Here is a 22,173-nt window from a genome sequence, read left to right as displayed (position 1 = left end):
TCTAATTTCCCATGTGAATATAAAATATTAAAATAAGCCTCACAACTGCTTACCACTTTCAGCTATGTTCCCTGACTCACCATGAACTAACACCAATTAAAGTTATAAACTACAGAAAGAGTCAGGAGGTCAGAAATAGCAGGTGAAGAAGGGAATGTACTGGTCACTATATTTGGTTCCGTTCCATTTTATTGTTTAGTATGCATTCAAATTTCTCGGTGTGAATTTTGTACTGTGATATACCTCATCCACCATTTCAGAAGGAACGATAGAAGCTGTGATGTTCTCATGCACAGGAATATGCAATAAAGTTTGTCACAATCATCCTCAGTCACTCTGGAATTGGCACCTAATCTGTCAATCAATGCAGTTGACAACTTCAACAGACACTCCTGTCATTAGCTGCGGGAAGAGTTCACTTGTGAAAAACTATCACCCTAACTGAACTATCTAAGTAGATAATTGATCAATGGCAGGATTAATTTGTTAGAGTTTTAGTTACTGAGATGTATTGGCTTACATTTGTAGACCTCATCACAATTTCCCAAATTTTGAGAAAGGTTTTCCAAAATTAAGAATGGTGTCCTCATTTGAAGGCTAAGGTCAACGTAAGAGCCAAAGGCTCATTGCTTACAGTGGTTGGTTTGGTTGCGGGTGTCAGCGGCATTCTGGGGTCTAGAGGCTGCGTGCATTCGGTATCTTCCAGTGTGCCTGCGCTATGGATGAGGGGTTGGGGCATGCGCAGTGACTTGGGTGGACTTTGAGAGTTGTTAGAGGCCATTGACTGTTATGGCAGAATAAATGGTGAGTGAGGGTCTGATATTTTCTGTTGACCGTTTCTGAGGAGATTGAACATTGAGTTACTGAAGAGACTGGTCGTTAAACATTAGACACTGAACATTACCATTATCAAGTTTAAGAATGCTACCACAGACATTACAAGTCCTTTTGTGTTAATTAATAAACCATTTTTAAACTTATCTGGGTTTTGTCATAAATTCCTTGAACATATCAAAGTAAAGAACCTACTTAGCTTGTGAGGGGGCTCCTTTTATAGATAGTAGTCACTATATTTAGTCAACAGAATATAGATGTTTGGATTGAATTCAACACTGTTGGAACATTTGGAGGGGAAACAGAGCTAAGATACCTCTTCTGTTTGGAGCATACAAAAAAGAGTATGGTGGCCATGCTGGAAATGCCAAGGTTTGACCACTGACAGCAATCCGCCTCCATTGGTCTGAGCATTGGCCACAGAGAGGTCCAGGGCTTCTAATCCTAGAGCAGAAGATCCTATGAACACATTGGCAGAGTAATTCATCAAGAATCACTGTTGTAGTTGTCACTACATGTTGAGATGTGTTTTGTTTTGTCTTATTTTCAATAGAGTAGGTTAGATGGGGGCTTTATATATATCTATATATAGATAAAATATTATTGATGTCTTTTCTGTCTTTACCCAGTGCAGAGGAGGGGGACCAAGTTTATACTGTTTGAAGTTTTATCTTGATATATGTATATGATATTGTAATTTCAATTTTGTTCCCTTTTGTTCATTGCACTGTATTTATTATAAAAAAAAGATAGAAAAAAGAAAGAGGAAGGACAGCAGGAAATGAAAAGACAATGCTAAGGTAGATCCTTTTTTACCATTTACAAAACATGCATACTACACTGAAAGGCAATGTCATTGACTCAGCTGTGGTGGAAAGTTGCTTGTTGACAACAGCGCATCACAGCCATCAGAAGTAGCAGGATTACCTTTGTGGATTCTTTCTGTGTATTTATTTAGTTTGAACACAGTTTGGGGGTGCTGCTGCTTGTTCATTGGGGACTGTTTATTTTATGGTCGTCTTGCATGCTTGTTACTGAAGCTCAGTGAACAGTTTGATGGAGAAGTGTAAAATTCCCTCTGCTGCCAACATCACCGCTGAGGCGCGATTAAAACCAAGGCAGAAGACACCAACTGAACTTAAAGTCTGCAACTCGGAAATGGCTGAAGGCCACAAAATGGTGGTGAAAAGGACGAAGAGGCAAAGGATGTGCAATTCCAACTGGAGAAAGAGTCAAATATTAAGGCAACATCTCACACAGGATAAAATACAACCAGGAGACAGTGCGTCAAATGTTGGTAGCAGGACAAGCAAACCAAGTTCTTCTGGATCAAGCTCCAAGGTTTACAGTCCAACATCTGCATGTTTCAAGGCTCAGACTGAAGGGGCGGTGCTTGTTACACAACAAAAAATACTCAAGGATAAACATGCTTTAGAAGAGCATGAGGAAGAGGAGGAGGAGAAGCAGTTAAGGAGGGAGAAGGAGCAGCAGGTGGAACAGCGAAGGAGGCAACCAAGTACAGAATAGGAGCAGCTAAGGAAGGAAAAAAAAGAGCAGCTGGAACTGGATGCAAACAATGCTGCTAATATGACCAAGGTGAAGGGTCGAGGAACCTCACAGGGATCTGGTGTTCAAAGAAACTTATCTGAAGTGACTCATGTTATGGTGTTGTATAGATAAAGGAAATTTACAGATTAGAAATTTCTTAAATACCATATTACCAGGCTTTCCATTTGTATTTACACCAGATCTAGTGGATAATATTTTTCAATTGAATCCTTCTCAGAAAGGATTAATTGGAATCATATATGATAGATTATTGAAATTATGTCCAGTACTTCGCGTTAAGATTAAAAAGGCTTGGTAGCTGGAACTTGCAAGACCCTTATCGGAGGATCTTTAAACTGGTGAATACATCTTCAGTATGTGCCCGACATTCATTAATCCAATTCAAAATGGTGCATCATGTTCACATGTTCAAAGAGAAGCTGGCTTGTATCTTTTTTAATATGAACCCTACTTGTGACAGATGTTAATCTGAAATTGCTACATTGACACATATATTTTGGTCTTATCCATCCTTAGAAATAAATCTTTAATATCTTTTCAACAGTAGAGCAACGGACCAATTCAATAACTGCTCTTTTTGGAGTTATTGAATCAAACATAAGGAGTTTTTTTGTACCTGTACAATGGGTTGCAACCTTCTCTACATTATTGGCTAGAAGAGCCATCTTATTCAAATGGAAATACTTTAGACCTCCAGCAATGTTTCAATGGTTCTCTCATTTTATACTCTGTTTAAGTTTAGAAAAAAAATAGATACCATGTATTTGATTCATTGGTGAAATGTGAAGATACATGGCAAACTTTTATATCTTATTTTCATTTGATGTAACTGTTTTTAATGTGATTAGATGTACCCACTCTTCCAGATGAGATATAGTTTTACCTTTGTTTTTGATTCACGGTATCAATCAAAAGCTACAAATATCTGTAACTTTCAGAATAAGCTGTTCAGGTCTGTTTTTTTTGTCATATTTTCAATAGAGTAGGTTAGATGGGGGCTTTACATATATATACATTTACATCTATATATATAAAATATATATAATATATATATATTATATATCATATATATATATAATATATAATTATATTAATTATATAATATAATATAATATATAATTATCTATAAAACTATATATATAATATATAATATTATATATATATATATATATATATATATATATAGAGAGAGAGAGAGAGAGAGAGAGAGAGAGAGAGAGAGAGAGAGAGAGAGAGAAAATATTATTGATGTATTTTCTGTCTTTACCCAGTGCAGAGGAGGGGGACCAAGTTTATACTGTTTGAAGTTTTATCTTGATATATATATATATATATATATATATATATATGTGTGTGTATTTTTATATTTATATATGATATTGTAATTTCAAATTTGTTCCTTTTGTTCATTGTACTGTATTTATTATAAAAAAAAGATTGAAAAAAGAAAGAGAAAGGACAACAGGAAAAGAAAACAGTTAATGCTAAAGTAGATCCTTTTTTACCATTTACAAAACATGCATACACATGGACAAATCCTCCCAAAGCACGGTGTTACCAATCCACAAACACCAATAATGACTACTACAGAGCCAAGGCTCAAATCGAATCTTTCATCACAGCTCCCATGACAGTTCAGACAAGCATCAGAACTTCTGGTGAACATGCACACGTGACATCTCCAGCTACATTACCTGATACAAGCAATGGTGAACAGAGCAACATATTCTCAGTCATGGAAAGGCAAAATGCAACCTCTGCATTACTGGTCCACCCACAGAGTCTCTCTTCCATGCCTAAGAAGGAAATTCAAGTTTTTGATAGTGACCCGCTTCAGTAATAAGCATTCATTAAATCCATTGAACACAGCACTGAAAGTAAGACCAAAAAACCCCCAAAAGTTGTCTCAATTATCTGGAAGAGTACACAAGAGGACAGCCAAGGCAACTTGTAAGGAGTTGCCTATATATGGCCTTGGAGAGAGGATTCAGGAAGCCTAAGTCTTTACTACAGGAGCATTTTGGTGACAAGCATAAAATAGCTACAGCTTATATGGAGAAAGCTCTTTCATGGTGTTAATAAAACAGGATGACACAAAAGCTCTAAGAGCATATATCCTCTTTCTAAGAGGATGTTGTAATGTCATGGAAGATATCAACTACATTCCTGCTAATATGCTAGTCATCATAAGGAAGTTGCCCTACTGGCTGAGAGATATAAGCAGAACTGTGGCCTGTGATTTCTGGCAACAACACAATCAAAGAGCTACCTTTAAGGATATGGTAGATTTCCTTGAACGCCAAGTGAGGATTGCAACAGAGCAAGCATTTGGAGATATCAGAAGTTCCAACAGTGAGCAGATATGCTAAATATGCTAAATTTGGTTTTCAAATAATGGAGGCCTATGACAAAAAAGAATGAAGAGGCCATGGCAGAGCTGGAGAAAGTAACAAAAGAAAAACAGCAAGTCTTAAGGGCGATGAATTCAATGGGAACATCATTTTCTGAGATGCTCAAATTATTTTAGAAACAAAAGGAATTACAGGAATGGATTCAGGATTTCATAAGCTGGAAGACTTTAAGGTTGACAGATGCTTCAAACCCACAAACTTTTGAGCAGTGACATCTGCTCAACTACATCATTTTCCTGATGCGAGTGTGGATGGTTATGAAAATGTTGGTTATCTGTTAACGCATAATAACCGTGGTCGGAAAATGAGCAAATACAAGAAGAATTACTCAGATCCAATCCACATTGTTAACACCAATGGTGCAGGCGCATTGAGGCTGTACATTATTACTATATTTTCACTCATATAATGCACACACATATTTAATGTGTAGAAAATCTTAAAGTAAAAATATTTTTGTATAGCATATATACGGTTATACCAGGAACACGCATATAACATGTGGGTGTTGTATTAGTTAGTCCAGACAGCAGCTTCATAAAATGTCCTATAAAAATCTCAAAATTCAAGGCGATACACGGGGAGATAACATTATCAGCCTGTATTAGACATCATCTGCATTCGATCTTGCTGAATCAGTATAAAAGGCCCTTGCATTTAGTGCTACCTTTGAGAACTAGAGTACCGGTAGTTTTGACAATGCGAGGAGTCAAACACAAATCTTACACCACTAATTTCAAACTGAAAGTAGTTACCAGAACAGAATAAACTGGCAACAGAGCGGCAGCAAGAGAGTTTGAGGTCGGCGAATCGTCCATTCGCAAATGGAGAAAAGAGAAAGATGAGCTTGAGAGGATGAATCTACGAGAAAGCATGTGTTGTGGTCTGAAAGCTAAATGGCCCCATTTCGAGTCTGACTAGAAGGAGTGGGTTCTTAATCGAAGAGAACAAAATCTGGTTGTTTCTACAGTCAGATGAAAACAAGACTACTGGAATGTGAAAGAGGCATCCTGGATTTCAAGGCGAATTTCCCCTGGATATGAAGCGACATCGATTGTCGGTAAGAACTAGAACGGTAGGTCAGCGTCTTCCAGAAGATTGGGAACAATAAAACCATTGATTTTCACAGCTTCATCGCCAATTAAATTTGCAAACTTAAAATGACACCTGCAGACATCATTAACATAGATGAAGTCCCAATGGCCTTTGACATCCCCACCACAAGAAATGTGGCTGCTTCTGGACTAAAAATTGTGGCCATAACCATGACCAGACATGAAAGGCTCTGCTTTACTGTAGCCTTTGGTTGCACTTCAAGAGGTGCTAAATTGAAGCCAATGAACATATTTAGAGATTAACATTGCCACGAGAAAAAATGCCCAATCTGCGATTATTCACTGTAACAAGATGGTCTAATGTTATGAAAATGTGGGCAGAAAGCTGTTGCAAGCCTAGACCTAGTGTTTGATTCCATGGCAGCTCACAAAGAGCATTTTTCATGTCAGCCCATCCGGAATTACTGCAATGTGGGCACCAATAGAATTTTGTGCGAAATGTGCTGGCACAAGTATACAGAATAGGGTATCATATACCTCGTTGAGTTCCTCGGGCCGGTAATTATAGGTGGAAAGTTCAAATCTCCACCACAATATCTTAACGTTCTTGATTTTACCTCACTGCTGATTATTTAACATGAACGCAACTGCCCGTTGGTCAATTAGCAGGGTGAATCGTTTAACAGCCAGGTAGTGTCTCCAATGCCCCACTGCCTCAACATTGGCTTGGGCCTCCTTCTTTACAGAGAGGTGTCAAATTTTGGGAATCTGGAGGGTGTGGTTAAAAAAAAGCAACTGGTCTGCCCACCTGTTTAAGGGTAGCAGCAAGTGCGAAGTCTGATGCATCACTCTCCACCTGGAATGGGGTGGATTCATCCACTACATGCATTATGGTCTTGGCAATGTCCGCCTTGATGCAACTGAAGGCTGCACAGGCCTCTGGCATCAGAGGAAAAGAGGTGGAGTTGATGAGGGATGGGCCTTGTCTGCATAATTAGGGATCCAGTGGGTATAGTAAGAGATGAAGCCCAGCAACCTTTTCAGAGAGCAAAGACTGTAGGGAAGGGGATGTTCCAGAAGTGGGCAGTGTCGGAGCATTGCTTATCGCTGCGGCGGAGAGATCACGTGCTCATTCTGAAAATGGCAGTGTCCAAGATGGTGGTCCCCATGGCCCACATTCAGTGCTGCTAAATCCTGAAGATGGCAGCCCCCACGACTCGCATGTGCTGCACCTAGTTCTTGGCGATGGCAGCATCCAAAAAGGGCAGTCCCCAGGGACTGTACATGGTGCTGCTGGGAGGAGGTTTGGATCTACACACCTTAAAATTCTGTCCCTTCTTCCCGCAGCTGGAGCAGACCGTGTCTTTCGCTAGGCAATGTTTCCTCAGGTGCTTGACCAGACCACAGAAGCAGCACTTCAAGTGCACCCAGAGTACAGTGGACATGGTTGGGTCACTGACAGAACCTCGTGATGGTGGTGATGGGTGCTCACAGAGTACTGCTATTGAGGTCGGATCATTAGTGAGGTGAAGAGATGGTGGTGCATCCCAAGATGGCCCTTCTTCCCGCAGCAAGGAAGAAAATTTGTGAGTATGAGATCAGGCAGCACCAGATTCAAGGACAGTTTAGTTTCCATCATCACTAGTCTGCTGAATGACCCTCAAAATTGTAAAATGATGTGCCTTTGTTCTGTATCAACTGATCTTTCTCTATAACTCTGCATTTTTGTACCTTTACTTAAATTATGTATGAGATGGCCTCTGGCCTGCTTGCAAAGCAACCTCTATCTCTGCATTTTACATCATGTAACAATAAACCTGAAGCTGACTGTGGAGCATTATTTGAAATGTGGCTAGCATCAGAAATTCTCCTGTATTCGTTGACTGCTTCATTATGGCATGAAAACATTGACTGTAATTAATGTTTAAAAAAGCATTTGGGCAGATACATGAATAGGAAAGCTTCAGCATGCATGAGTTGAGTGAAAATGCATTTCCATGCTGTATAATTCCATAAATCAATGGATTCTCTGGCCTGACATTCAAAATGGGGAAGGAGCACTTAGAAGGCTTCCTGGGATGTCATAGGGAACCTGGACTCACTTCATCAGCAATGTGAAAAAATGGCTGGCAGAGATCTTCACCACTGCCATCACCCTCCTCCAAACGAATCACCCACCTGGACTCTCCTGTGCCTCCTGCACAGATGTGGCAGAATTTGGCCCTGATAATCTCTTCAGCAACTACTGGAGTGGAAAGCAGTAACTTCATAAAAATAAAACACAGCAGGCCACTTAGCCCAAGAGAAGGAGAAATAGATTAAACCATAACAGCATAGAATGTACGTCAGGTGGAAACCAGCAGTGATACTCTTCCTTGGCTGATCTTTATGCTGACCTGCCAATTTCATTTTTAATCTAGACCAGAAATTATGTAATCTTCTGGTCATTAAGTGAAATGGCAGATTGGAGTTGGCAGCTTTAGGTATGTGTTGCCATGTTTCACAATCGTACTGCCTCATAATGCACATTTCCTTGCACATATGCGGGGTAATCGGTCACCTTTATCAGTGCCTGTAAAACTGTCACTTGTTATCTCTGTTTTTCATTTCCAAGTTCCTTATTCCTGGCCTTTATTAACTGCTGGGGGATTAGAGTGATTAGATCAGTGCAGCTTCTTGCTTTTATCGTTTGCTGACAGCATGACAAGTGTATTGTCATTCCCTGGGATATGAGCATTATCTGCCAAGCAAATCAAATATTAGGAAATTTAATTGATATAAATCAAAATTGCCAGTAAAATTTATCTGCATTATATCCACAAAAAATTAGTGCAATCCCCAGAAGTAATTTAATGTATTAGTCTTGTAATGTCTTCAGCATTGACTGCCTTATTTTCGCAAAGACACAGAATATTTTCCTTTAATATTGAGGAATTATCTAGAATGCAACTTTATTACCCTTACGAGCTTTTTATCTGTACCTTTATTTCTTTCTACATTCTTAAATAGTTCAGGAATATGCACATTGAAAATATTTTTGACAAGGCAATATTTAAAAGGCAGACCCTCAAACTCTCCCAGTCCTCCAAGGCAACATTGCTTTTGATGTTCAGGTTGTTCTGTCACCTGATTAAAATTCATCAACCAATAACACTTCCAATGTTACCACTCAGGAGACAGATCAGCACATGTCAACACTATTAGAAGAGCTGCTGTTTTCCAATAACCAAACATCCTTGTTTACACTAATCCTACTCAAATACATTTTATTTTACCTTACATCCTCATCAGCCTTATAGTAACTGATTTCAGTACCAATCTGCACATCTTTGGATGTGGAAAGAAACTGGAACACCCAGGAATTAGATTTCAACAGCACAAAACAAACCTATCAGCATATATTGACCATGTTGACCAAGCAAGTCCCATTTTCCAGCGTTCAGCTCATATCCATCCAAACAATTTTATTCACTTACCTGCCTAGATGTATTTTGAATGTTACAACCTGCTTCTACCATTTCCTCTGGTAGGTTGTTCCATGTACCCACTGCTCTCTGTGTGAAGAAAGTGCCCCTCAGGTCCTTTTAAAATTATTCCCCTCTCACTCTTAATCTGTGCTCCTGGATTGTAGATTCATCTACTTTGGGAAAAGTTAGTGGGCTGTTAGTGATTGGAAGTGAGAAACCCATGCAGGGTGCGGACTGCTGGGAGTGCAGTCAAGGGACTCACGCCCGGCTGCAGACTGCTGGAGATTGGCTCAAAACTGCCTGAAGGGGTACCAGGTATTAGAACTGAGATGCAAGAGGATACCAAGGGTGCTGAGGGCTTCTTTACCATGTCAGAAGTTTGGATCTGGAGCTCGGCCTGTTGATGGTCTGGATTGAAGGTTGTGTGGCTGCAGAGGCTGTGGGAATACTGACACTCGGTAACTGTGGAGGGGGGGGGGGGTTGCTCTGTTTTGCTTCACTTCCTTCTGACATGGTAAGGAAGCCCTCAGCTCCTTTGGTATCCTCTCGCATCTCAGTTCTAATACCTGGTACCCCTTCAGGCAGTTTTGAGCCAATCTCCAGCAGTCCGCAGCTGGGTGTGTCCCTTGACTGCAGTCCCAGCATCCTGCACCCTGCATGGGTTTCTCGCAATTTCTGCTGATGGTGAATCTTGGTCTGCCTTAAGGTAAACTAATGGAAATTACATACAATATTACATATTCTGTTTTATAACCTGACAATAAAATAAGCCTGTGTAGCGGCAGCTACACTGTTCCTGAAAGAACATGCACAACCAGACGGGTTGAGCTCAGTGAGCAGACTAGTTTATTGCAGGCTGATGGGGTGTACTTATACTCCCAGCCCCGACCTGGCTGAGAACCGTGCTGGAGGGCGCTGACATCACCTGGGCGACACGTGGTCCCCCAGCGCAGGCTTCTGAGCCCCGTGCTGGGAGGAAGGGAACACCCCCGACAGCGCCATTTTGGCCGGCTGACCCGCCGCGTGGATTACAAGCGGGGCCGGTTCACCTGCCTAGTGGTGAGCCACCACACTTGAATATTTATCTTATCTGTGCCCCTCATAATTTTATAAACCTCTCTTTGGTCTCCCCTTAGCTCCTACTCCCCAGGGGAAAAAAAAAATCCCCACCTCTCCTAATTATTCTTTTCTCTCAATCCCAGGAACATTCTTGTGAATATTTTCTGTACCCTTTAAAGCTTAATGATATCTTTCCTATAAATGAGTGACCAAAACTGCACTCAATACTCCAAGTGTCATTTCACTAACATCCTGCACAGTTACATCAGGTATCAGGAAAATGTGTAAACCCCATTCAGACAACACTTAAAGTCAGAACTGAATCTTGTTTGCAAAGCTGTGATGCAGCAGCTCTACTAGATGCTCCACTGTTCCAAGACACACAAGATAGTCTGACTTTTAGTACTAATGAATCTCTATGATGTGGGCATATATCACGCTGGTCATCAGCAACAATGAGCATTTAAAAGCAGTATTATGAAACGATGAACATTAACAGCTCAGAACATTGAATATGAAATGTTTGGGAACCTTCTGACAAATAATGCTGGGAGATATCTACAAGCTTGGGACATTGCCACAAGCATACCCTAACATGGAAGTCTGGGATGTATTCGAGCCAGGAAACCTATTAGAATGCTCCATTCTTGGATTCCAGTGAGAGGAGTAAAATCTTGCCCTCCAATGGCTATCTGCTCCCAAATCCTATGGTAAATTAGACTTGGAGCAACGTCTTGAGCATACAAAGAGAAACTGGAGGGAGTCAATGGGTCAGGCAGGATCCATGGTGGGAAATGATCAGTCAACAATTCGAGTCAGGATGAGATATAATGTTGAAATGTTCTTCTGCTGCCTTTGCTCCTGCGTCCATATATTTTGCCATAAGTCTTTACTCCGGGCTATGGATGCTTTCTCCCACATCTTCCAGCATCTTACCCCTTCTAAATCCATTTCTTATGTACTCCCAGCATGGTATGGAGAACTTGAGTTTTCCTATCTCCTTATGCACTCTAATCTCCCCACGTCTAACATCTGTTTATAGAGAAACAATCCCAACATCATTACCAAATTTGCTGACAAATTGTTGCTTTACCTGAGAGAGCTAAACACCAGTTCTTACTGCTAAATATAATTTATTGTGTTACATCTTCTGTTTATTTTCCCCCCATGTGTCCAACTGAATTACATTCACCATAGATGTTCTTAACCTCCATCCACACAAGATAGTCTGACTTTTAGTTTCTTCCTTGAACAGAAGCTCCACGGAAATCCTCTCCACCATTCATATATCTGTCAAAATTTCACTTGAATTCCAAAGTTGTACTGCTTCTACTGTTTTATCTGAGACAGTGTTCCAGATACAGACCACCCTTTGATGCCTCTCAAGCCACTCTGAAATATTTCCCCTCTCACCTTAAACCTACGCAGTCTAGTTCTAGAATAGTGTATCATGGGAAAAAGACTGTGAGGATTCAGTTTATTCTGGACCCTCATGATATTATAAGCTTTGATAAAGCCATCCATCAGCCTCCAGAGCTCTAAGGAACAAAGACCCGGCCTATTTAACCACTCTCTAAAACATAAGCCATCATGTTCAAACCACATCTTGTTGAAGCTCCTCTCAACCCTTCCAATGTTGACATCCTTCCTCTGCTGGGTGACCAAGAGTGCATAAAGTTCACCAAGTATGGTCTCACCAATGCAAGAGTTAGATCACTTCCTTCCAACCACCTCTTTCCCCTTAAAGGAGTTGCCTGACCACTAAGTTGCTCCATCTGCTTACTTTTTGCTCCAGAATCCAAGATTTTTAGTCTTGTGAGTCTCTGAGTCTGATCTTCTCTCTTTTAGGACATTCCTCCGAAACCAACATTTTGACTCAACATTGGGTTGTTTTCTCCTTGGTGCTAAATTTAATTTAATTGTAGTTCTGTGAAGCATTTCACATACTTCATAATGTTAAATATATTAATTAAAGTTTAATGCCAGTTTCTAAATAACTGATAGTATTTTTTTTATCATCTACAACTATTGAACTGAACATTTAAAAAGTAAATAAAACAATGGTGATAGGAATATCATATACAGCAACTGATTTAGAAGTCCACAGATTTTCTTCTACGACTTTGCCTTATTTTGGGTAAGTGCAAGAATTTCATACTGATTTCCTTTAGAGCATGGATTAATACTAGGAAATTTGCATCTTTCTAATTGAGAAAGAAATCTTAAAAGTGAGATCTTCTAATTCAGGATCTTTAAAGTTCCAAGTTCAAATTTATTGTCAGAGTACATGAAATCACATATAATCCTGAAATAATTTTCCTGTGGACCAGGCAGAATTTCTAATTACTGGTAGGTATAAACTGTACTCAAGAGAAAGAAATGTAATCAAATGGGACTAAAGCCAGGCAAATCACCTGGTCCTGATGATATGCATCCAAGGGTTCTGAAGGAAATGGCAGAAGTTATAGTTGATGCATTGGTGGTCATATACCAAAATTCCTTGGATTCTGGGCAGGTCCCGGCAAACTGGAAGACAGCAAATGTCACGCCACTTTTTAAGAAGGGATGTAGGCAAAGACTGGAAATTATCGGCCAATTAGCTTGACGTCTGTAGTTGGAAAAATGCTTGAAGCCGTCATTAAAGATGAAATAGTGAAACTTTTGGAATGTAAGGGTTCAATCAGGCAGATGCAGCATGGTTTTAGAAAGGGAAGATCTTGTTTGACAAACTTGTTAGGATTCTTTGAGGATATAATGGGTGCGGTGGATAGAGGGGAACAGGTTGATGTTGTATATTTGGATTTCCAGAAAGCGTTTGATAAGGTGCTGCACAAGAGACTTATCAGTAAGTTACAGGAAAGTGGAGTCCGGGGAACTATATTGGCCTGGATTGAAAATTGGTTGTCTGACAGGAGGCAGAGAGTCAGGATAAATGGGAGTTTTTCATGTTGGCAGAGAGTGGTAAGTGGGGTGCCGCAGGGGTCAGTGTTAGGCCCACAACTGTTCATCAGTTACATTGATGACTTGGAGGGAGGGATAAAATGTGGTGTACCCAAGTTTGCGGATGACACCAAATTGAGTGGAAGAGCAAATTGTAATGAGGATGTGGAGAGTCTGCAGAGGGATATAGTTAAGCTGGATGAGTGGGCAAAGGTCTGGCAGATGGAGTACAATGTTAGTAACTGTGAGGTTATCCACTTTTGCATGAAAAATAAAAGAGCTGAATATTATTTAAAGGGTGAAAAACTACAGCATGCTGTTGTGCAGAGGGACTTGGGAGTGCTTGTGCATGAATCGCAAAAAGTTAGGTTGCAGATGCAGCAGGTTATTAAGAAGGCAAATGGAATGTTGGCCTTCATCGCTAGAGGAATTGAATTCAGGAGTAAGGAGGTAGTGTTGCAACTGTATAAGGTACTGGTGAGACCACACCTGGAGTACTGTGTCCAGTTCTGGTCTCCATATTTGAGGAAGGATATACTGGCTTTGGAGACAGTCCAGAGGAGGTTTACTAGGTTGATCCCTGGGATGAAGGGGTTGACTTATGATGAAAGATTAAATAATCTAGGATTGTATTCGCTCAAGTTCAGAAGAATGAGAGGAGATCTTATAGAAACATATAGAATTATGAAGGGCATGGATAGGATAGATGTAGGAAGGTTTTTTGAGCTGGCCGGGGAAACTAAAACGAGAGGACACAGTCTCAAGATTTGGGGGAGTAGATTTAGGACAGAGATGAGGAAAAATAGTTTTTTCCCAGAGAGTAGTGAATGTTTGGAATTCTCTAACCAGGTAAGTGGTTGAGGCTGCCTCATTAAACATATTTAAAATTCGGTTAGATAAATTTTTACATGATAGAGGAATTAGGGGATATGGGAAGAAGGCAGGTAGGTGGAGTTAGGTCATAAATTAGATCAGCCATGATTCTATTGAATGGCGGAGTAGGCTCGATGGGCCATTTTTGGCCTACTCCTATTCCTACTTCCTATGTTCTATGTTCCTATGTTCCAAAAGAAAGAATTGTAAACAAACTTACTGGGCAAATTCAGAAGTATAAATATTCACTAATAAATAACGAGCAACCTACAAATCCTTAATGAGTCTGTTGTTTAAGAGACTGCTAGTGGAGTGGTAGCAACTATTTGAGCCTGAGGGTATACATCCTGTGGTGCCTGTACCTCCTTCCTGAGAAGAGAGCATGTCCTGGGTGGTGTGGATCCTTGATAATTGCTGCTGCTCTCTGACAGCAGCATTCCATGTAGATGTTATCAATGGTGTTTTTTTTTTCCTGTGATGTATTGGACTGTGTCCACTACCTTTTGTAGGGCTTTTTGCTCAGAGGTATTGGTGTCCCCATACCAGGTCATGATGCAGCCAGTCAACACACTTTTGACTAGATCTCTGTAGAAGTTTGCCAAGGTTTCTGATGACATACCAAACATCTGCAGACTCCTGTGGAAATAAGAGGCACTTTTGTGCTTTCTTCATGATGGTGTTGTTATTGACCGGAGCCACACAATTATAGGTGTAAAGGAAGTAGAGCAGAGGGCTAAATATGCAGCCCTGTGGCGCATCTGTGCTGATGGAAATTGTGGAGGAGATGCCCTTGCCAATTAGCACTCACTGAAGTCTGGAGGTGTGGACGCATAGGCTCCAATTTCACAGTGTGGTATCAAGGCCCAGGTCATGGAGACTGAAGTTGCCATGTTAAACAAATGTTCCTTTGAAACACACAAAGAGCTTTCTCAATGAAATACTGACTTTAAATCTCCACTGAAGAATTGCACTCTGATGTGTATAAAAATTTCTACTATGTTTTAATGGCATCATTGATCTTCCATGGTTTAAATCCAACATCTTGTGAAAACTAACATACACAGAGGGACAATGTCAATTCCCTCCCATTAATGGCAGCAGCCCTTCACCAAAGAGGCTGGCAATACGCAAATTTACATCCACATTTGGAGATTGTCTGACCTATTTATTCGTTTGCATAAGATAACTTTACGAAATCTCTTCATCCAAAATGTCATCAACTGAACTCTGGAGTGTCCCATAACACAACCATTCTCAACCTATTTTTTGGTTGAACCAAATACTTGATTAATGAATCCTATAATCGTATCAGTTTCTAGTTGGTATAACATTTGATCTGATAATTGCCAACTTGATATTCCTAATTTTTCAGTCTTAAGTATTCCCAAAATTACAAGCCATTAATGTTTCACTCTTACATACCCTGTGAATTCATTGACATGCTTATCTCCTTGTAACTTGCATGTAATGGTCAAACTTTTGTCATATTCAACTATCATTAATTCAAGATAATTCTTTAGTCATTGTTCAATATTTCAGATTATTTATTTCATGTAATTGGTATGGCTTACATCAACAAATTGCTTTATGTAACCAAGCCCTGAACAGCTCAGACAAAACAGAGAAAATGTAGATGTTGGAAACTTGAATAAACAACGAGAAGCTAGAGGGGCACAAAATCCATGAGTAGAAATGGACAAATTCTCGATAAGAGGTTTAAAATAACATGTTCAGTTTTGACAATATCCTGAATTGGGGATGTCTGATGTTACCCCTGTCATTCAGACACATAATGCAGGTCTAATCTAATCTCATCCTACTGCTAATCATGACCAGACATTTAAGATTTTATTGGTACTTTGGTGGGACAACCTTGAAAAATGTTCAAATTGTGAAGCGTGTTTTAACATACTTGTGATCCTGAGTGGGTTCTAACAACTGTTCACAGTTTCTCTTTCTACTCCTGTTGCCAGGCCTGATGAACTTTCCAAGCATTTTCTCATTTTATTTCATTCAAAGAGTTTCAGCTTGACACTTGTGGAGTAGTAACCATGTGGGAGATAATTTTAACAAGTGTATGTGTGGGTATCCTATTAGGTACATGCTTTATTATGTAAATGCTCACCAATGAAGGCAGCAGGTGGCAACCCACAGCTAGCAAAGGAACCCCACAGTCAAAATATAAAATGTCCGGGTTGACCAATGACCGTCAGGGTTCCAGCCATTCAGCGATGTGGCTGAAAAGCCATGCCATGGTAGTTGACTGTTTGACAGGCTGCACCCCCCTGGAGAGAAGATAGGGTACCATGTGGTCTTCTCCTGGAGAAATTGGGGTTTCCCAGAACCAGGGGGATTTGTGGGGAAGCCTTATGGTTACTGATATCCATATAAAAGTGCCTTACAGGAGAAGTTGTTCCTCTTATCAATGTGAGTGTCTATGAAAGCTCATCAAAACAGACCGTTATGATCCCATCTCAGATTCCAGCTATCAGCACCAGGTCATTTTAACTGCAGGAGTTTTTATCCTGAATTATGCAGAGAACTTTTATAAGACAAGCAAGTGTTGTTGTCATGGCACATTTTTGCTGGATATTACATCTTAACAATGGCCACATTCTTTGTCATGTGCCTTCCAAGTTCAGCCTTTGTAATGGACCTTTTTATTTTTAATTTCACCCAGAGTTGTGGTATCCATGCTCCAATAATGTCTCTCAGCACACTCAGGTAATAGTATTTTCAGCATTTAGTTACAGATCATAATTACAATGTTACAGATCACACACTTGCAAAAAATATTGAATACATTTCATAATCACTCAGCAATTACAGCATCCTCCCAGTCCTCCCATTAACAGAAACTAATTCCTCATGGCGAGGGCGCTTCAAGTGCTTTTACTTAAAATGTTGCCAATTTTCAGTCTCGACTCCTCCTGATTATTGTTACAAGTGGTATCTGTTTAAAGGGAGCATGAGCAGGAATGGCATCCTGGTGTCAGACGACAGCCTGAAAAAAGATGTGGTGCTCCCACAAGAATACAGGTACACCCTGTATGTATGCCTGCCAGTCATCCCCTGCCTCACCATGGGATAGCACAGCAATAGGTACCTGGGCTCTGTGAAATGTGAAGCCAAGGTGTGTGATGTGCGAGCCAAGAGGGCACCTTATGGATAACCTTGCACTGCATGCTCACAGATGTTGGTGGTTAAGGTGCACACATATGCCAGCTAAGTCAGTTAAACCAGGCATGTGATTCAGTGAACCGACAATTTTCATTCTCTTCCCTTCCCTCTCACACTGGGGAGCAGTTCCCACAGCACCCTGCCCCACTGGGAACACAACAATCAGGGGTGGGGGAAGAGTTGGTGAGGCACAGTCATTGAGTTTAATAATGTGCCTTGTCCATCATTCAGAAGGCACTTGTGTATATATTAATGCACTTGATTTGCATTTTTCTTTTTAAAAACTTTTATAACAGGTTACATAAAGTTTACTGTTTTGAAACTAGTTACTCATTTTGTTTGTAGTGCCTTCCAAGGGGTGGAATGTAATATATGGATTGTGGATGGTTACATGTCCTTCCTGTCTGAAACTTATTTGGAAGTCACATCACCTGCTAATCAAGGTTGGTGTCTGGCCACCCATTAGTAGGGTCATTATTGGCAAGATGCCCCACTCAGAACTGTATATCTTTTAAAAAATGATGCATATTTCTTTCTCTCTGCCTCATGGTCCAAGCCCCCGACATCTCTCCATGCCAGGTTGCTACTGTGGACATTGGTGGAAAAGTTGCGGGTAAGGTGTACACAACACTTAAGCTGAGCAGTAGTACTGTGACAGATCAGTGCTTGCAGAGAGCATCACCCCTGTTGGTAAAGGGAACCGGGAGTTTGTTTGAAAGTAGAGGGTGTATATGTGTGTGTGTGTGTGTAGATGATAGGTGGCCAGTAATATTGGAGACGAACCTGGGTCCAATGTGTAGTTATTCAGTCGTAGAGTAATTAAGTATCATTTGACATTCTCCCCTGTTTGTGTCTTGTGTGTTCAATAAACTTACCTGTAACTGTTACATTTGTGTCCAGATCTACTGAACCTGATACTCTCCCAAACACAAAAGTTAGGTTTCAGCTTTTTTCTAGAATTGAACTCAGTATTTTTCAACATTCAATTCAGTACAATATAGCCGCACTATTCCTTCATAGTTTACCCAGTTTGATATTCAATCTGTGAGGAGAATTGTTCAAGGAACAGCATTTATCTCAGAACTTTTGGCCAACATTGATAATTGATACATTGTACTGATGTATGTGGCGGAGAGCAAGCAATGGAACTTTCCTCTTCAGTATGTATTTCCTTTAATACAGTAAAGTTTTCATAGTTTCACAAAAGTTATCAAACAAAAAAAATATTCCTGGGTCACATAATGAGATGCCAAGCTCTATTATTGGTTTATGAGATAGATATAAAGGACCAGCCAGGAGGAGCAAGAGAAAGAGAGAGGGAGAGAGAGAGAGAGAGAGAGAGAGAGAGAGAGAGAGAGAGAGAGAATGAATATAGAATGGAAGATATAGAGACAGAGAAAGAAGAACAATGTAGAATGTAGAGTGAGCATAAGAGACAGAGAGAAAGAGAGAGACAGAGATAGTAAGTGAGAGAAAGATAGAGAGTGAGAGTGATTCAGAGTTCAGGAGATGGATTTGCAACCTTCAGGCCATGGAACCTGGAGCAACATCCACCAATTGGAAGTAGAGTAATTCCCTGAGTACACAGAAACCCCAAAATTGGAGGTGGATTCATTTGGAAGGTAATAGTGATGGTGAGTTAAGGAGAAGCAGTGCAATGGGATTTGAAAAGAATGAGAATTCTAAATTCATAAATTGTTTAACTAGGAAACAGCATGGTAAATCATCAGATGAATGTGAATTCAATACGAAAGATGATAATTTAAATTGAATGTTCCTAATGATGGAAGACTGCAATGAAAAAATATTATTTGGATGCATCATCCTGCAGGTAATAATTCTGCATTTTAAATGAGGTGCTATTTATAAAACCTGAGGGAATAGCCATGCAGATGATAACTTATTGAAAAGGAAAGAATGAAAGAATCACAATATGGGATATTTATTTGTCTCCTGGGGCAATTTTTTGTGATTTAATTTAATTTTAATGATAGAACATGGTATAAGGCCCTCTGACCCATGAAATCCTAACTGCCCAATTATACCCAATTAACCCATCAACCCTGTACATTTTAGAGGCAGGAAGAAAACCAGAGCACCAGGAGAAATCCCACACAGATCCTGGGGAAAATATACAAACTCCTTGCAGTCAGTGCGATTTGAAGCTGGGTCACTGTCGCTGTAATAGCATTGCGCTAACCACTGCAGTATCTGTACTGCCCATAATGAACAATTTGTCATGGACAATCAACTGAAATATTTTCTCTTTCATTGATTTTTATCTTCTCAAGGCAGAAATATATCAAGGTGTTGAGAATTGCAGCATTTACTATCATAACTTCTAAGGTGTCAATAATATGGAAAATAATCTTGGAAGTATATTGTTTTAATTCTTACAATTTTGAGCCCAAAGGCAACATTAATTCTCTTTTATTTCATCCATCAAATGCAACCTGCCCAAACTCTTTTCCTCCCAACTCTGAACAAAGAATTGAAAAAAAAAGTTATTTTCAAAAGGAAATAAACAAATCAAAATAATAATTCAGAACCTTTGATCAAAGGCAAACAACAATACTCACCACTAGCTTTAAATTCCTGTGAATGATAATCAGTCTCTGTGGGGTAGGCCTGGCTTTTTCTGATGTCTGCAGTTAATGTTTTTCAAAGGGATTCCTGGCAACTGTGATGTTATCAAGCAGGGTGAACAGCCAATGTCATCATGACTTGTCTAAGGGAGCACCCTACAATAAAAAGGCATGATTTTTAAATCAATTTCTTAAATATTGTAAACAAAACCTTTTAGAGATTTTGAACATACACCCTTGATAAACTAGAACTTGAAATATCATAAATAAACATTTTTCATGTGAGAAAAACACAGTGTGCCTTTTTTTCCAAGCATTTTAGGGTTTGTTAACTTGGCTTCATCAATTCATAAAATATCATTCAGACTTCACAAAGTCAATGGTTTGCAAAGTGATGAAGTTCATAGAAAGTGGATTCAATTGTGACCTCGGATGCCATCTGCATGGAGTTTGCACACTCTCCTTGTGATCGCATGGGTTTCCTCTGGTTTCCTTCTACATCTCAACAGCACTTCAGATGCTGAATTAAATAGATATTATAAATATTCTCTAGTTATGAGTAAATTCAGAATCTGGACAGGATTGATGGGAATGAGGGAAAATAAAGTGGGATTAATGAAGGGTTGGTGTCAAATTGCTATGATGGGTGGCATGGACATGCTTCAGTGATTCAGGTAATAAATAATGTAAATTGACATCAGTTCAAGTTACTTCCCTTAATTGTTATGGATAAAGTGGCTGTAGCACTTCAAATGACTCAAAGACTTGCTGACTCAAAACAAGGCTCTTATTAAAGACTGGAGCGTAGTACATCGAGGTTGACCAGTTCAGACTGACCTGGATCTGGTTAGGTGCAGTCCTTTATGACCTAGCCAGTAGGTGTGGCTTCAGCTCTCAGCCAATCATTATCACCATATGCAAATATATACAAATATGTACAGTGGTGCTAGGATCCCATTCTATCACAGTGGCAAATACTGGAAGGCCACAAAAGAGCATTGAATGACTACATTTGGACATTTCTGCCCAGAAATTAAGAATGACTGTAATTTTTTAAAACTATGAAATGATAAGGTAACACCAAAAATGATCACATCATTATATAAGCAAAATTTAAGGCATTATAATTATCCCTTGATTTGTGATATTGACTAGAAAATAACTTTTAAAAGATAATTCGACCCAGAAAAGAGACTGCTAAGGCTTGGAATTATAAAATATAAAATCTGTGCTACAATTCTTACTTTAAACATAAATTCAAAATCAGCTCATTGCTTTGATGTATATTGACAACTGCCTCTGATGGCATTATTCCTTATCTAAGTATACTAATTGCTAGTGAACAGGTGAATAGAATAGAAACAGGTGAATAGAACAAGGTTTCAGGTGCACCAAACTATACATTTTTCGATTGTCGAGAACTCAAAGAAAGGTTTGTATTTCACTTTTGAGTTTTTTTTATAGTGCAATGGAAAAAGGGAATGAAACTGAAATTACAATATCACATATGTGTGTGTATATGTATGTATATTATACATAAAACCTACTCTATTGAAATAAAAGAAAAGTAACCAAAAATAAATCATATCTGAGCAGCTTATCCTGAGAGTTACATATATTTTGTAGCTTTTTATTCTTACCGTGAATCAAAAAATAAAGGTAAGACTATATCTTATCTGGAACAGTGAGTACATCTAATCACATTAAAAATATTTACATCAAATGAAAATAAGACATAAATGGTTACCATGCGTCTTCATATTTAATTGATGAATTAAATATATGATATATAACTTTTTTCCAAACTTAAACAGGACATTATATGAAAAAAAAAACATTGAAACACTGTTGGAGGCTAGAGATTTTCCATTTGAGTAGGATGGATCTTCTAGCCTAATTATCTTTTAAAAGTTATTTTCTAGTCAATATCACAAATCAAGGGATAATTATAATTATAATGCCTTAAATTTTGCTTATATAATGATGTGATCATTTTTGGTGTTACCTTATCATTTCATTGTGCAGGTACAGAAAAACTCCTTATGTCTGGTTCAATAACCTCAAAAAAAGAAATTATGGGATTGGGTCACAGATCCACCTGAAATACAGTTGAAAAGATATTAAAATTTTATTTCCAATTGATTTCTAAGGATGGACAAGACCAAACATATGTGTCAATATAGCAATATCTGTCACAAGT

The 22,173-nt window shown here is 39.3% G+C and overlaps 1 long non-coding RNA gene across 1 annotated transcript in view; it reads right to left on the bottom strand.

Annotated features, from left to right (window-relative positions):
- The window catches only part of LOC138739900 (uncharacterized), a 39,565-nt gene extending 18,766 nt beyond the window's left edge, over positions 1 to 20,799 (bottom strand). The window contains exon 1 of the long non-coding RNA XR_011342533.1: positions 19,968 to 20,799. This is a non-coding gene — a long non-coding RNA (uncharacterized lncRNA). The remainder of the gene's footprint in view (positions 1 to 19,967) is intronic.
- Positions 20,800 to 22,173: the final 1,374 nt, after the last annotated feature.

Source organism: Narcine bancroftii, chromosome 7 (genome assembly GCF_036971445.1).
Source record: "Narcine bancroftii isolate sNarBan1 chromosome 7, sNarBan1.hap1, whole genome shotgun sequence".
NCBI lineage: Eukaryota > Metazoa > Chordata > Chondrichthyes > Torpediniformes > Narcinidae > Narcine > Narcine bancroftii.
Note: the sequence above shows the minus strand (reverse complement) of the source record. Positions and strands in the feature narration are given on the sequence as shown.